This window comes from Ranitomeya variabilis, chromosome 4 (assembly GCF_051348905.1).
Source record: "Ranitomeya variabilis isolate aRanVar5 chromosome 4, aRanVar5.hap1, whole genome shotgun sequence".
Taxonomy (NCBI): domain Eukaryota; kingdom Metazoa; phylum Chordata; class Amphibia; order Anura; family Dendrobatidae; genus Ranitomeya; species Ranitomeya variabilis.
Window position 1 is genome coordinate 339,398,442 of NC_135235.1, and position 16,439 is coordinate 339,414,880.

At 42.5% G+C, this 16,439-nt stretch overlaps 1 long non-coding RNA gene across 1 annotated transcript in view; it reads right to left on the minus strand.

The window, feature by feature from the left end:
- Positions 1–5,157: 5,157 nt before the first annotated feature.
- The window catches only part of LOC143764739 (uncharacterized), a 30,293-nt gene continuing 19,011 nt past the window's right edge, over positions 5,158–16,439 (minus strand). The window contains exon 3 of the long non-coding RNA XR_013213257.1: positions 5,158–7,094. This is a non-coding gene — a long non-coding RNA (uncharacterized LOC143764739). The remainder of the gene's footprint in view (positions 7,095–16,439) is intronic.

Here is a 16,439-nt window from a genome sequence, read left to right on the forward strand (position 1 = left end):
GCTGATCAGACGAGCGCCGTGACTCACTCGTCACACCTGCTGGTGAACAAAAAGACCGTTATACAATTAAGATCGCGCTAAAACACTATGTATATAGTTCAAACCTCCGCAATTGAGTACCAACACTTTCACTGTATTAGGACACTATGGTCATTATCAGTACCCACACTACTAAAAGTGTATATAGTACACTATAAGTATCTATAGTTCAAACCTCCGCAATTTAATAGCAACACCTTCACCGTATTAAGACACTATCGTCATTGTCAGTAAATTGACAGTGATATACAAGAAGTGAGCTACGCTCCTTACCCACAAGGTGGCTGGGTTGCAGATATCTGTACAAGCTGCTGGTCAGACGGGCGCCGTGACTCACTCGTTACACCCGCAAGGTGGCTGGGTTGCAGATATCTGTACAAGCTGCTGGTCAGACGGGCGCCGTGACTCACTCGTCACACCTGCTGGTGAACAAAAAGACCGTTATACAATTAAGATCGCGCTAAAACACTATGTATATAGTTCAAACCTCCGCAATTGAGTACCAACACTTTCACTGTATTAGGACACTATGGTCATTATCAGTACCCACACTACTAAAAGTGTATATAGTACACTATAAGTATCTATAGTTCAAACCTCCGCAATTTAATAGCAACACCTTCACCGTATTAAGACACTATCGTCATTGTCAGTAAATTGACAGTGATATACAAGAAGTGAGCTACGCTCCTTACCCACAAGGTGGCTGGGTTGCAGATATCTGTATAAGCTGCTGGTCAGACGGGCGCCGTGACTCACTCGTTACACCCGCAAGGTGGCTGGATTGCAGCAAATATGACAGTGCTGATGCCGGTTGTAGATATAGGTAACGTTGGCGGCAGGAGTGGATGAGCCTGTGATCAAAAAGACGCGCAGAGCCAGGAGCGCTCCGGCCGGCAGCGATCCTGGATGCGCGTGTGAGAGGAATGGCCGTCGCTGCTAAGCAGCAGCGTGTGACGTCACAAAAAATCTACGGCGTGTAGCACAAGACAAAAGGCTTAACCAACGCGTTTCGAGGGACTCCGTCCCTCTTCGTCAGGGTTACCGCCCCCTCACTGCCAATCCCTATATATAGTATGCCAGTACAACCGGTGAATTAGCCAATTAACCCCTACATAAAGTATGAGCGTACAATAGCTGACAGGGATTTGCCATGATGCCATATATTACTACCACCCCTGTATTGGCTCAATATGCTCTATTCACTATGCTAGTGACACCCCTGTATACATGTATATCGGATCTTGCCCCTATATATAGTGTGCACAGTTACCAGCCATTCATACATAGAACAAAAAAAAAAGGAGCAATTATATTTGTTAAAAACAATTTTATTATAATTAGAATTAAGACCAAGAAGAGAGAAATTACAACATGTATAGGAGATAAATATAATAATATAAAAAATATAGTAATAATAAATAAATCCAATATATATAAAAGACTGCATATATAATTAAAACCTATAATTACTCCTACATATTTTTAGACCTTTCTATCTTTAAAACTTATATTTTTATTATGTTATTATTATAAAACCCATATTGAGAATGATACAAAATTAAAAAGCATATAACTCTAATTCATAGTTAAGGCCTATAGGGGCCAAACTATTTAAATTAAAAATCCATAGGGATTCAACCCTCGACATTTTCATCAAATAATCCCCACCCCTCTGACTGCGAGGAACAATCTGTATACCACAAAAAATAACGTTCCTCAAAGATTGATTGTTTTTCTTTAAAATGGCGAGAAAGGGGGTGTCCCACAAAGCCCTTTTGTATATTCCTAAAATGTTCCTTAATACGTTCCATAAGGCGGCGTTTCGTGCGTCCAACATATAATTTCCCGCACGGACATTTGATGAAATAAATAACCCCCGAAGAAAAACAGGAGATATTCTCTTTAATAAAAAACTCCTTAGTGCCATTTGTATCATAAAACGCATTTACTCTGGTCTTCTTAAAGGAAGTGTGCAGGCAGCCAAAACAGCCGCCGCATGGTAAAAAACCGGTATTAGGTTGGTTCACTGCTAGAACACCTTTATTGCTTCTATTACCCAAAGTAGGGGCTACAAGGTTGCCCAATGTTTGTGCCTTCCTGTATATGAATTTAGGGTGAGGGGGAAGAAGTTCACCTACTACTTTGTCTTTCTGTAGGACCGGCCAATGTTTTCGAATAATGCGGGTGAATTTATTGTAACCCGCATGAAATTGCGTAACAAATGGTAGACCATACACTTGTTCCGATAAATCCCCACCCATTGGATCCTTTTTAACTGATGGTTTAAGCAAGGCACACCTATCTGTTTCGGCCAATTCCTTTCTCGTTTTTTCCAACAACTGCCTGGGGTACCCTTTTTCCACGAATTTCTTGGTGAGGAAACTTGATTCCAAGTGGTAGTTCTCAATTGTTGAGCAATTACGTCTGATTCTTGTAAATTGCCCCTTCGGTATATTCGTAAGCCATACCGGAAGGTGGCAACTGGTGAGATGTATAAAACTATTTGAGTCAACCACCTTCCGATGGCACTTGGTACATAATACATTATTTTCCACATAGATGGTTAGGTCCAAAAAATTAACTTCCACAGGGCTTGTATGTGTTGTGAACTCAAGACCATAGGAGTTGTTATTAAGTCCGGACAGGAAGGTGTCAAGTTCAGCTTGGGACCCCTCCCATATAAACAAGATGTCGTCAATAAAACGACGCCACATCACTAAACCAGGGTGTAGCTTACCCTCATTATATATATGGGACTCCTCCCACTTGGCCACATAGATATTGGCATAACTTGGGGCAAACCGCGTGCCCATGGCGGTGCCCCAAGTTTGTAAGTAATAGTGGCCCTCGTATAAAAAATAATTGTGTTGCAAAATGAATCTAATGCAATCTACAATAAAAAGAATCTGCTCTCCTGTATATATATCTAGGGCCCCAAGAAAATATTCAACTGCCTGACATCCTTTATCTTGATTGATGACCGTATATAATGATTTGATATCTAATGTACCTATAATATAATTCTGTTTCCATTTCACCGTGTCTAAAACTTGCAAAGTGTGACCTGTGTCCTTTAGATATGACGGTATCTTTGGCATGCATTTTTGTAAATGTATGTCGACATAACGTGACAAATTGGACGTTAGACTGTTAATCCCTGATATTATAGGCCTCCCTGGGGGGCAGGTGAGGCTCTTGTGAAGCTTAGGGATATGATAGAATACAGCCCTACTTGGATTCTTATTCATTATATATTTCAGTTCCTTGGCATTCAGAAAGCCCGATAATTTTCCTTTTTGTACCAGGACATTCAATTTACTAATATAATGTACAGTGGGGTCCCCAGTAAGTTGTTTATAAGTCACCTGATCCTGTAAAAGCCTAACCGATTCCCTATGATACATAGAACGATCAAGAATAACTATCCCTCCCCCTTATCCGCGGGCCGTACAATAATATCTTGATTATTTTGGAGGTCTTTTATTGCCCGTTTTTCTTTAACCGTTAGATTATGTGGGGCATATCTTGGGTTACTACAATTCATTTTCCTTATGTCCCTAGATACCAACATATCGAATGTATGAAAGGCACTAGAGTATTCGTGGAGTGGATTGTAAGTGGAGGGATTGGCCAAATTGGTATGAATAACCATCCCCTGATGTGTACTAGGCACATTAGATGGTCCCTTTTTAATAAAAAGCTTTTTGAGTGCAAGATTACGCAGGTATTTCTTCATTGTAATATATAAGTTAAATGGTTGCACCCCTTTAGTGGGTGCAAACTTCAAACCTTTTTGTAACAAAGAAACCTCACCATCCGATAACTGGTATGAGCTAAGATTGAATATTTTCTGGGGGGCTTCAATCCTATCATTTATTTCCTCATTTAGTTTTACATTTATTTTCTTTTTGGTGAATTTCCCCCCTCTTTTGCCCCTTTTGGTCTTACGGGTCTTGCCCGGAAAAAATCCCGATTAATTTGTGGGCGATTACTTGGTCCCCTTCCTCTCTTATGGGTTATATTTAGTTTTTGGGGGATATTTCTATTAATTGGGGTTGAAATAGAGCCTCTTTCCCCTGTATCTAATGCAGATGAGTCTGGTTTATTACTAATGTGTTGGACAGGTTCAGGGGTCTGAATATTGGCTAAATTGGATGACTCATTAGACAGTTCTCCATTCCCATCCAGACATAAAGGTGTATATCTATTGCTAATAACAATGGTGGGCTCTATATGTTGACCTCTCTCCACAAAATTGTCATTACCAGATACCACTAAATTATCTACCATTATCCTATCTCTAGTATGGGTAGATACTGGTGTATACTGCGTGGAATTTGAATTAGCATAAATGGAGAATTCCATAGATATGTCTTGTTCGATAGGATTTGCCGTACCAGTAGTTTCATCCAGAGTTATAAATTTGTTGTTTCTGGATAACATACTTGTATTTGGGACCATAGGTAGATCCTCGGGTATGAGATTGTTCGTAGATGAATGTTGCGGGATATTATCCCTTTGAAACTTCCTTAATTTTTTATTCATAATCTCTTTCTCTTTATCTTTTAGCCTATATGTAATACTTTCCACCACTATTCACTAGTATAGTGAATAGAGCATATTGAGCCAATACAGGGGTGGTAGTAATATATGGCATCATGGCAAATCCCTGTCAGCTATTGTACGCTCATACTTTATGTAGGGGTTAATTGGCTAATTCACCGGTTGTACTGGCATACTATATATAGGGATTGGCAGTGAGGGGGCGGTAACCCTGACGAAGAGGGACGGAGTCCCTCGAAACGCGTTGGTTAAGCCTTTTGTCCTGTGCTACACGCCGTAGATTTTTTGTGACGTCACACGCTGCTGCTTAGCAGCGACGGCCATTCCTCTCATGCGCATCCAGGATCGCTGCCGGCCGGAGCGCTCCTGGCTCTGCGCGTCTTTTTGATCACAGGCTCATCCACTCCTGCCGCCAACGTTACCTATATCTACAACCGGTATCAGCACTGTCATATTTGCTGCAATCCAGCCACCTTGCGGGTGTAACGAGTGAGTCACGGCGCCCGTCTGACCAGCAGCTTGTACAGATATCTGCAACCCAGCCACCTTGTGGGTAAGGAGCGTAGCTCACTTCTTGTATATCACTGTCAATTTACTGACAATGACGATAGTGTCTTAATACGGTGAAGGTGTTGCTATTAAATTGCGGAGGTTTGAACTATAGATACTTATAGTGTACTATATACACTTTTAGTAGTGTGGGTACTGATAATGACCATAGTGTCCTAATACAGTGAAAGTGTTGGTACTCAATTGCGGAGGTTTGAACTATATACATAGTGTTTTAGCGCGATCTTAATTGTATAACAATGATTTTTTTTATTGTTTTATTTTGAATAGGGTGAAAGGGGAGTGATTTCAACTTTTATATTTTTTTTAAATATTTTTTACAACTTTTTTTTAAACTTTTTGCATGCTTTCATAGTCTGCTTGGGAGACTAGAAACTGCACTTGTACGATTGGCTCTGCTACATGATCAGATCGCCTGTATGTAGAAGAATTGCTGACTTGCTATGAGCACCGGCCGAAGCTCATAGCAATCCGGCAGTGACAACCATAGAGGTCTGCAGGAGACCTCTGGTTGTCATGTCAACCCATCGATGACCCGCAATCATGTGACGGGGATCATCGATGGGCGTATTTCTGGCATGCTTGCCGGAAGCGCATGTTAATTGCCACTGTCAGAGCTTGACAGCGGCATTTAATGGTTTAACAGCGTCGGGAGGATCATGATTCCTCCCACATCTGTTAGCGGCACATGTCAGCTGTTCAAAACAACTGACATGTGCCAAAAAAGATGTGGGCTCACTGCTGGAACGCACATCAAAGGGTGGGTGTCCGACATCGGCGTACTATTACGCCAGATATCGGGAAGGGGTTAAGCTATGTGACTGTGATCTCCAAGGCATATTAATTTAAACAATGCCTGATTGGGGTGAGCCCTTGCTGTGCAGTACGCAGGTGGAGGAGATTATATCCTCACTCTTGGAAGGCATGACTGATTGACCCCTTTGATTCGAAGCCTGTTTTCACCTTAACCCTCCGTCAGGGCCAATATGTTTCATAACGAGTTTAGGGGCATTGCGCCTGTCCGGCACAGGCTAGAAAATTTGCTATATTTTCCTTTTTTTAAAATTTCAATGCTCTAAAAGTGATCAGTTACCTTAATAGGAATGTAATAAATGAGAATACACATAATCAGGTGGAAAAAAAAGTTTAATAACCAGAAAAGTAATATGTTTCTATTGTTGAGGGAGGATCTAAAGTGATCCTTCACGGTTAACCCAGTGATTTCCAAATTAATATACAAGGTGTTGCCGGCAACTGAAAATGACCAGACGGAGACGTGTGTCCCTGTTTGGGGGGGATCAAGCTGATCTCTCTAGCCCCCGTTTATTCTGTATGACTTATCATAGTCATAGAAATTATACTTCAACCAATCAGCATAAGAACACGCTCACAGTTCTTAGCCTATAAGAATGCAGGAACAATCTGTGCGTCAAAGTCTTGTAGAACAATACACCCTCAGTCTCATATTCTGTTTAGATTGCAACAATCAAGGTCTCATCAAGGTCTCATAACAGCTGTAAACTTTAGCCTACTAACAAAATTTATATCAAAACAACAAAATGGAGTCGAAAAGCACAAAATGGAGATTCTTTCTTAAATTCTTCCTTCACATTCCCCCCTAGATAAATTTTGTTAATTAATGTCCAGCATCAGAGGTACTATCCCAAGCTATAAGCTCGAGGGGTACTGGTCTTCACATGGCTGGTGCCATGTTACCAGCCATGGCTGTTGCGGCGTACCCGTCCCCCCTGTATACTAGAATTTGCGAATAACAATTATTGATAACAGTGGTGGGGATCTTTTGAAGATAGCCATGCACTTGGCTTCAACATCTTCATCAGGTAACTTTGTGAAATCGGTGTAGAGAAGAGCAGAGGTGGCAACGCTTTTGGTTTCATCATGTCTTAGTGCAGAATTTCCTAATACACACAGAAATACACCAAAGAACAAGTTTTAGTATTACATACATGACAAGGATAAAGGCAGCGATATGTAACAAACTTTGCAAGATTCCAGCTATCCAGCTCTCCAAATCCCTTAAACCAATTTGCTGGATTAAGAAAGGAGAAGGTGTCTTCCCACCAACTGTCCTTATTACGGTCATTGTCTTTATTATATTAATCTCTGAGTCTTTGAATATCCTTTAACTTTAACTTCATAGTGCTATTGGGATCTATGTAATGACAGCAAGCGGGTCCAATAACCTGACACATACCACCCTGTGCTGCTGTTAAGTAATCCAGTACTACAGTATATTGATTAGTGACTATGATATGTTGGTTTTGGACAGCAACAGTAGTATTAAGTATATCCAATATATCCCAAATTTGATCATCTAGAAAATCTGTGGCCCTAACCAATTTATCCCACATTTGTGTAATCATAGGGTAAATGAAAATAGAACTGACAATTTTATTGGCTATACCCATCTGTACTACTAATCTTTCATGATATTGTACAAACTTATTATTCAAGGATATTGGGGAATTTAGGCTGTCCCATGTGGTTACCAATATTATTATATGGAAAATGCGAAAACCAAAACATTATGTCCCCTTATTTGCTACTAGTCTGTTTGACCAGCTTGCAGCGCGATACGTGGATCCACGTCGGCCTTCCTTCCAGCTTTACTGACATAAGAGTGATACTGAGGACTTGGTAGGGACCGTCATACAAGGGTTCTAGTCCGTGTTTTCTGACATGCCTTTTCACGACCACAAAACCACCAGACTTTAAATTGTGACAAGTGTCGGTTTCCGCTGAATGTGGAAGGGAAGAAGAAACTAAAACATAGGTGTTAGCAAGATTTTTACTAAACTGAATAACATATTGAACAGCACGGTCAGTTTCTTCTGATAACTACTGAGACTGGAAATTTGCAACTGGGGTCTAGCATCAAACAATATCTCATATGGGGACAGGCCATGTTTTGCCTTAGGGGTAGTACGAATATGGTACAGTACAATGGGTAGGAGCTCTGGCCATGGAGCCTCCTGCATCATTTTGGTCAATTGTCCCTTCAGTGTGCTGTTCAGCCTCTCAACTCTCCCACTGGATTGTGGATAGTACAGAGTATGGAGGGCTACAGTAGATCCAAGCATTGTCAGAACCTCCTGATACACATGAGAAGAAAAGGCCGGGCCTTGGTCACTTTCGACAACTTCTGGAACACAATATCTGCATATAACTTCCATCACCAATTTCTTCGCTGTAGTCTTTGCAGTCATGTTGGTAACCGGGAATGCTTCAGGCCAACTGGAGAACATGTCGACAACCACCAGACAATATTCATACCTTCCAGACTTGGGCAACGTGATATGGTCCACTTGGAGCCTTTGGAAAGGATAGTCAGGCTTAACAAGGTGCTTCGAGGGAACACATTGAAGTTGACCGGGATTGCAGGTCTGACAGATACTACATGCACGATTGAGCGCTGTCAGGACTGTAGAAATACCTGGAGCCCAGTAGAATTTTTGTACCAGGGCTAGGGCCTGTTTTTTTTCCCTCGATGTGTGGGCCCATGTGCCCACGTGGCAATAGCAGGATACATCCGCTTAGGGAGACACAGAAATTGGTCCTTTTCCAGAGACCATGTCTATACGTGCTCCATCTGCCTTCCACTGCTTCACTTCTTCCTTTGGGGACATTCTCTGCAGCGTCATTAAGCGGTCTCACGGGGTCCGACAGAAAACCTCAGTCTGGCGTGGATCATCAGCTTCCTGTAGAGTCAGTGTTTCTTGTAACTGTTTACGCTGAGAGCGTGTGGTCACCATAGTTGGTATGTTCAGTTCAACGGGTAGGAAAGCAGCAGCTTTTGCTTGCATATCCACAAAGGTGTTACCAACAGTGTGTGGACTGTTCCTAGGACCGTGCGCCTTAACTTTGATAATAGCCACCTGCGTAGGTAATTTGATTGAGTCCATGAGGGTTTTAACAGCTTCAGCATTCTTCACTGGAGTCCCGGCAGTGGTAATAAACCCTCGATTGGCCCATAGGGCTCCGAAATCATGAGCAATACCAAATGCATACTGTGAGTCCGTGTATATATTAGCCCGCCTGTCTTTGGTCAGAACACATGCAGTAGACAGAGCCTGAATTCTGCTTCTTGTGCTGACAGTGAGGGAGGGAGGGAGGGAGTGCAGCTCCGTGCACTACAGTGTCTTCCGTAGTAACAGCGTATCCGGTGTGTAATCTGCCAAAATCATCAGCATATCTTGAACCGTCTTTCAGGGCATTATAGAAAGGTTGCATTATACGGGATGCGTCCGGTATCCACTGACGACAATAAGTACATAGTCCAAGAAAACGCTGGAGTTCAGTCTCATCTTTTGGAAAAGGAAGGGAGCTGACGGCTATTTTTCTTTCTTTTGAGAGGTGTCTGACACCCTGAATGAGACAGTGACCCAAAAATATCACTTGACCAAGGCAGAACCGAAGTTTCGAGGCCGAAACCCGACAGTTCAGATCTGCCAGATACTTGAGGAGTCTAACAGTGGCAGCAATGGCTTCCTGCTCTGTTTGTGCACACAACAAAAGATCAGCCACATACTGAAACAGCGTGACATAGGGGTGTTCTAACTGCCAGGGTAAAAGACACTCGCCCATATTTTTTATTTTTTTCTTGTAAACTGATTGGGACTATTTTGGGCCCCTTGTGGCATAACTGTCCGCGTCAATTGTCATCCCTGATATGTGAATGCAAACAGAAACTGGCAATCTGGGTATAATGGAATGCTGAAGAAGGCATTGGTGAGGTCGATGACTGAACCAAGCAGCATCCTGAGATATCTGGGACAAAAGAGTATGTGGATTAGGCACCGGAGTTTCCAGAACAGTAACTGCATTAACTGCCCGTAGATCTTGTACCAGCCGGTACACAGGGGGTTGGCCGGGTGGGGTCTTTTCTTAATGGGAAACAAGGGCATGTTCCATGGGGAAACACCGGGTACCAGGGCACCATTATCGAGTAACATTTGTATTTGCCCCTTGAGGCACTGCTCCTGATCATGTTTCAAAGGGTATTGATGGACTTTAGAAAAAGGGGCACCAGGTTTGAGAAACACTTTTACTGGTTCTACAGGCATTATTGGGGGTGGATCTGGGCCTATCAGGGCCATCATAACCGTGGGAAGGGCATGTAGGATACAGATCTTATTGTGTTCATCTGCATAGGGTTTATATAACGTAAGAAACATCTGACCATCATCTTGGAATTGTATTCTGGAGCAGAACTGTAATAATAAATCTGCCCCCAGTAAATTTACCGAACATATAGGAGAGATTATGAACTGAGCAGTAACTTCAGGGAAAGGTCCCACAGGGATGGGTTTTATAAGAGTATATTTATTGGGTCTGTCATCTACTCTAATTAAAACAAGCTCTTGATCTGAGAATTAACATGGAGGGCTTGGGAGGGAGTGAGATTCCCAGACAGGGTTAAAAGGGATATTGGATTTGTGTAAGGTGGGGAGGGCAGGAGCTGAAGTCTGTGGGCCACTGATAAGGAACGTCCTTGTACTGCAGTGGGGGCTAGAGCAGTGTTTGGAGCGGGAATTGCTGTGGCTACTGGTTTAACCCTTGCCTTTCCTGCTGGGCTAAATTCTTTTGAAAACTCTTTACTATTTTCAATGCATCATCTGGAGTGGAAGTCTCGATATCAGATTTAACTGACATTATTGCCTCTTTCAATTCATATTTAAGGCCGGACACTAAAGCTACTACAAAAAGGTGTGAATGGGCTTTATTATACAATGAGAATCCCAAATCTTTAAACACTAACATAAGACGCCCGTAAAACTTCTCGGCAGTCTCCCCCTTGTCCTGTGTGACATCTGTGAGGGAGGTAGCTTGGTCTGCTAATCTATCTTGTGCCCAAACTTTTAAAGCATTACAGAAATCAACACGACTCTCATATGTTCCCCCATCCAGGTTCACATTATACATTATGCCACCCTCAATAATTGGAAAATATCCCTCCCCAGCCCTCACTTGGAGTAAGTGTAACAGATCTCTCCAGGGAGTGGAATAAATCTCTCGATTCGCTGCTATTTGTCTATAGAAGGCCATGGGGGAGGTTTCTGGATCGGGTAATTGGTTACAAAGGGTGTCTATCTGCAATGGAGAAAAGGGGGTATACTTTGGCCTGTCAGGAGTAGTTTTCACATCATCTTCAAACTCTGATATTACTGACTCGGGGGCGGGAGGAGGTGGCGGTACAAGAGGCATCTGCTGCGGAAGCGGGGCAGGAGGCTCTGTTACAGTTAGATATTGTATTGCCTGAATCTGACCTCCTCCAATTTTATGGGGTTTTCCTGTATACAGCGCTCTATTGCTGATACTATAACCATGGCGGCATCCTTCCTGGGATATTGGAAGATACCAGCAGAGATTAATGGTATGGCCATTGTACGTTGAGGCATCGTACCGGGAGGAACGGAGGAAGCATACAGGATTGCGTCCTGGACAGCCTCAGTAAGTAACTGTTGGGACTTGGGAATGTTGGTAGGATTATACCGTGGCCCCACTGCATGTATTACATATTGACATGGAAACTGTCCTGCTCTGGTTGCTGCGACCTGTCCTGTTTCTACCTGGCCATAAGTTTGTATATATGAATTAGATTCTTCCTGTATCATGGGTCCACCTTTCTGTGAAATCATTGCAGCCAGTCCTCCAGCATGTCGGAGCTGGTTATCTGCGGCATTTACTATGGCCCCAACATGTTGTTTTGTGAGATCCCCTGTCCCTATCCTAAAGAGCACATCATGACGGTGGGGTCCAGGAATAACATTAGAATACATTTCATGGAAATCTTCTATCTCCTCTGTATATCCTGTCTCTGACCGAGTGACTAAGGTAGGTGGGGGCGGATACTCATAACCACTAGCAATACTAGGCATAACAGGAGCTGGTGCTGGCGGTGGCCGATAATAGGTGCCGTCAGCGTTTAGCAAGGGAAAGGTGGGGGCTACAACCCCGGATCTCCTCGCTCCACAATTGTAACAGACCTCTCTACACTAAAAATTAGTAACTCCGCATACATCACAAATCCACCCAGCACCCAGTATATATTGGTGCTTTGGGATTAAGGGTTACAAGTTTCCTTCTAAAACTAGACACTAGATTTCACTTTCAATTTACAATATTTCTTTGTACTTCAAAACAATATTGTCACCTTAAACAAAACACAGATCTACCAGCGCGTAATCTACACCAAGAAAATAAAGTGAAACTCAAGAGCGCAGCCACGTGCGTGCCCCCTCCCTACCAGAAACAGCATAGATAAGAAAATCACAGCATTCCTCAGCGCAGAAAGGAGAAAGCAATAGCGCAGCTGCTCGACCCCTCCCATCGGATATTTCAGAGATAAACACAGAAACGGAATACAGCAGTTCTCAGACTTAATTAATTTCTACAAAATCTTCATCGCACAATTCACATACCAGAACACCTTAGGAAAAAAACAATAATTGAGAATATTTTCCCTGCATTCCTGACAGATTTCTTTCCCCGTCTTTGGGCTAACAATATCAAATTCATCACATAATTCAAAATCTTCTTCTTCCACGGAAATTGATTCTCCTTTAGAGCTAAATACCCTTACTTAGTCGTGCATAGTACTAGAGCGGCCGTATAGTCTATTCCACTAGGGTTTACCTGTCCCCCGCTGGGACACCCAAAATCGTGGTACTCAGCGAAAGGAGGAGGGCGTCCCAGACTAAACCCTCCGGACACCTCTGGAAATACACATATATATCTATATATTCCTGAGTTACGCATCCTACCCAATCTTCGATCACCTCACCGCGCCTGATTCTAACAGTGATCAGGAATTCAGGATATTTTGACTGTAAAGAGAATTACATCACTGGTCAATCCGGGGTGTCCGTCCCTTATGAGGTACGGTTCGAGCACTGGGCTCCCAACGGAACTACACCTCTATATGATTCCACCCAAAAATCATCCCACCTCCGGGGACAAACCTCAGATCCTCTTTGCAGCAACAAACACAGGAAAACCACACCAAACGGTCAGTCTGGACAGTATAACTGCCAACTTACCATGGTTGTTGTGGGGGATGATCAGTCCCAATTTTCCAGTGCCTTCGTCCGGTCCGAGGGTCCTTTGTCTTGTCCTCCGGGGGGCAGAGGCGTTCCTGTTTGGTGCCCCATGTTTTCGGGCGCCAACTGTTGAGGGAGGATCTAAAGTGATCCTTCACGGTTAACCCGGTGATTTCCAAATTAATATACAAGGTGTTGCCGGCAACTGAAAATGACCAGATGGAGACGTGTGTCTCTGTTTGGGGGGGATCAAGCGGATCTCTCTAGCCCCCGTTTATTCTGTATGACTTATCATAGTCATAGAAATTATACTTCAACCAATCAGCATAAGAACACGCTCACAGTTCCTAGCCTATAAGAATGCAGGAACAATCTGCGTCAAAGTCTTGTAGAACAATACACCCTCAGTCTCATATTCTGTTTAGATTGCAACAATCAAGGTCTCATCAAGGTCTCATAACAGCTGTAAACTTTAGCCTACTAACAAAATTTATATCAAAACAACAAAATGGAGTCGAAAAGCACAAAATGGAGATTCTTTCTTAATTTCTTCCTTCACACTATGTCTTGAGCATCCTCCTCACTCTCTCCATCTTGATCTGTATCAGACACATCTGGACATTCTTCCACATCATCTTCTGAATCAATGTCACTTTCTTCCCCTAAATCTTCTAGCTGTAAGGGGTCTGTCTCATTATCAAGCAGTATATTTTGCACTTGCTCAACATGAAGGGCATTTGACAAGTCAAATATTCTCCTCGCCATTTCAGAAGAAAAGCTGAAGCAAGAGAGAGAATATGTTAGGGCGCAATGTGCCTGAGAAGCACACTCTTATTTCTAACAAAACCTTCTATGACAAATCCACAAATTTAGCACTAGCTATTCATAAGACAAGCTAAAAAACAATTGGGATGAATAAAAACAGCAAATTCTAACCGTCAAAGGAGTGACGCATTCAGGGGCAATGAGCCGGAGAAGCCAAAACACTGATATCCGATCTCCTGCAGCTCTGCAGCACAAGAGGCTTCTCAGGTTTCACACAGCCTTCAGGCTGTGTGCACACGTAGCAGATTTTTTGCGTTTTTTCGCAGTTTTTCGCTATAAAAACGCTATAAAACCGCGAAAAAAACGCTAACATTAAGCATCCTATGTAACAGATTGCAATCCGCATTTTCTGTGCACATGCTGCATCTTTTTCCTGAGCGGAATCGCAATCCAGAAAAAAACGCAGCATGTTCATTAAAATTGCGGAATCGCGGCGATTCTGCACACATAGGAGTGCATTGATCTGCTTACTTCCCGCACGGGGCTGTGCACACCATGCGGGAAGTAAGCAGATCAAGTGCGGTTGGTACCCAAGGTGGAGGAGAGGAGACTCTCCTCCACGGACTGGGCACCATATAAGTGGTAAAAAAAAAAAGAATTAAAATAAAAAATAGCGATATACTCACCTTCTGGCGGCCCGACCTTCTCAGAGGCTTCCGAGGTGTGTGAAGGACCTGCGATGACGTCGCGGTCACATGACCGCGATGACGTCGCGGTCACATGACCGCGATGACGTCGCGGTCACGTGACCGCTACGTCAATGGAAGGTCCTGAACACACAGCATTAGGAACGGAAGCCGCTGAGGTCTGCAGGTGAGTATAACCTTTTTTTTTAATTTTTTTTATTATTTTTAACATTCTGTCTTTTACTATAGATGCTGCATAGGCTGCATCTATAGTAAAAAGTCGGTCACACTTGTCAAACACTATGTTTGACAAGTGTGACCAACCTGTCAAACAGTTTTCCAAGCGATGCTACAGATCGCTTGGAAAACGCTAGCACTCTGCAAGCTAATTATGCTTGCAAAACGCTAGTTTTCTGCGGGTATATGCATGCAAATTCTGCATGCGATATACCCGTGGCAGGAGGCGCAGAATTGCCGCGGAAATTTCCGCGGCAATTCTGCTACGTGTGAACTCAGCCTTAAAGTTAGGAAGGTACTGAGATGAGGGTGTTTCCCAGACAAACCACTGAAAATAGAGAAATGAAACTAAGTGAGCTGTGCCTGTCAGATCAATTGCCCCTGACGGAGGGTTAATGAACAGGCCAATTTTTACAATTCTGACCACTGTCGCTTATGAGGTCATAACTCTGGAACGCTTCAACGGATCCCAGTGATTCTTAGACTGTTTTCTCAGAACATATTGTACTTTATGAAAGCGTTAAAAATTTATTTGATATTACTTGCGTTTATTTGTGAAAAACAGAAATTTGACGAAAATTTTGCAATTTTCAAACTTTTAAATTTTTATGTCCTTAAATTTTTATGCCCTTAAATCAGAGAGACATATCACACAGAATAGTTAATAAATAACATTTCCCACATGTCTACTTTACATCAGCACAATTTTGAAAACATAATTTTTTTGTCAGGAAGTTATAAGGGTTAAAAGTTGACCAGCGATTTCTCATTTTTACAACAAAATATGCAAAACCATTTTTGTTAGGGACCACCTCACACTTGAAGTGATTTTGAGGGGCCTATATGACAGAAAATACCCCAAAATGACACCATTCTAAAAACTGCACCCCTCAAGGTACTCAAAACCACATTCAAAAAGTTTATTAGCCATTCAGGTGCTTCAGAATTTTTTTGAATATGGAAGGAAAAAATAAACATTTACTTTTTTCACAAATTTTTTTTTTTCCTTTAGACCTAATCTTTTTCACTTATGCAAGAGTAACAGGAGAAAATGGACCATGCATTTTGTTGTGCAATTTCTCCTAAGCATGCCGATACCCCATATGTGGGGGAAATCTACTTTATGGGCACACGGCAGGGCTCGGAAGGGAAGGAGTGCCATTTGACTTTTTGAATGTAAAATATACTGGAATAAATATCAGTTGCCATGTCGCGTTTGGAGAGCCCCTGATGTGCCTAAATAGTGGAAACCCCCAACAAGTGACACCATCTTGGAAACTAGACCCCTTATGGAAATTGTCTAGATGTATATTGAGTACCTTGAACTCACGTTTTTCCCAAAATATTTTTTAGCTCCATATTTAGCATTTTCATAAGAGTAACAGGAGAAATTACTCAATATAGTTTGTTGTGCAATTTCTCCTGAGTACGCCGATACCCCATATGTGGGGGGAAAACCACTGTTTAGGTGCCAGATAGGGCTTGGAAGAGAAGGAGCACCATTTGACTTTTTGAA